The 1,435-nt window shown below is 41.4% G+C and overlaps 1 pseudogene; it reads left to right on the forward strand.

Annotated features, from left to right (window-relative positions):
• Positions 1 to 470: 470 nt before the first annotated feature.
• Positions 471 to 965, forward strand: LOC139720397 (peptidyl-prolyl cis-trans isomerase A pseudogene; annotated as a pseudogene).
• Positions 966 to 1,435: the final 470 nt, after the last annotated feature.

The following is a 1,435-nucleotide window of genomic DNA, read 5'->3' on the forward strand; positions in this document are numbered from 1 at the left end:
CAGTCTGCTTAAAATAAATGTCTACGTGATCCTTGACATTTTACTTTAGACCTACTTGACCATCATATTGACTTCAAAAGCATGTATTTTAGTATAAAATCACAGAAATGACAGTATATGTACATTGAATCATCCTGGTACGGCTTTATTCATTGAAGGGCGTCAACCTCGTTGGCCACATAACTCCACGGCGACCTCCCTAAACGACATCACAGAGAATCACAAATCAGCAGCAGTACTTGTTGGATTTCAAGGCTTTATTTTTTAATGTCTTTCCTTGCATGGGCAACAATGGAATCACAAACACCGTCGTATCGGCTGTTTGTTGCCGTTTTAAAGCTTACTTTTCAAGGCTATCAAACAGAATAAGACTCCTTCTCATCCAACTCGGTTGCGACCTCAGGTCCGTCAGGCTAGACAAAATTGCGATTTTAGCGTATTACGACGCCAATTAGCAACTATATATTAGCATGGCCAGGTCCAGAGTTTTCTTCGACATTACTGCCGATGGAGATAGCCTCGGTAGAATAGTCATGGAGTTGCGGAAAGATGTCGTGCCCAAGACAGCAGAAAACTTCCGTGCACTCTGCACTGGTGAGAAGGGCTTTGGCTTCAAGGGCTCCTCCTTCCACCGTATCTATAAGGACTTCAAGTGTCAGGGAGGCGATTTCACCTGTGGTGACGGAACTGGTGGAAAGAGCATCTATGGCGAGAAGTTTGCTGATGAGAACTTCAGCCTGAAGCACACTGGTCCTGGAATCCTGTCCATGGCCAACGCTGGTCCCAACACCAATGGCTCCCAGTTTTTCATCTGCACAGTGAAGACCGACTGGTTGGATGGACAGCATGTGGTATTTGGATCTGTAGTTGAGGGAATGGATGTCGTCAAGGCAATGGAGCTACTCGGTAGTAAGAATGGCAAAACCGCCAAGAAGGTCATTATCAGTAATTGTGGTCAACTGTAGAAAGACCCCCTTTTCAGCGCCAGTCATTTTATCCCCTAGAGACTGGTAGTAGGATCTTTAAGTGTCAGAGAAGGTGATTTGTATTGTGGTATGTGTATTATGTTTACATCTATAGACTGTAGAGAGAAATCTCTGTAAAATCACTCGGTAAAAAACACGTAAGTTGACGTCCTTGGTGACTGATTTCTATGGGATGTAAGTACAATTCATACCAGCGACTTGATTCAATTCAATATTTCACATGTCAGGTCAGCAGTGTTTTTTTATTGTCTAAATTAGAAGTGGAAAAAAAGGATATGTGTCTTTTAGACAATTATTTTTTTATTTAGCACATTTCTCTTAAAGTAATGGCAAAACAGTATGTACTTGTTTCTGATATGTTACATAATATGTTGCATGAGATGTATATGGATCATACTGACACATGGTAAACTGAGTAACTGTAGTTGACTATGATGAGTTTTAAGATT

The sequence above is a fragment of the Diadema antillarum genome, unplaced genomic scaffold (genome assembly GCF_040938485.1).
Source record: "Diadema antillarum isolate AM-2024a unplaced genomic scaffold, OU_Dant_1.0 scf00000128, whole genome shotgun sequence".
Taxonomy (NCBI): domain Eukaryota; kingdom Metazoa; phylum Echinodermata; class Echinoidea; order Diadematoida; family Diadematidae; genus Diadema; species Diadema antillarum.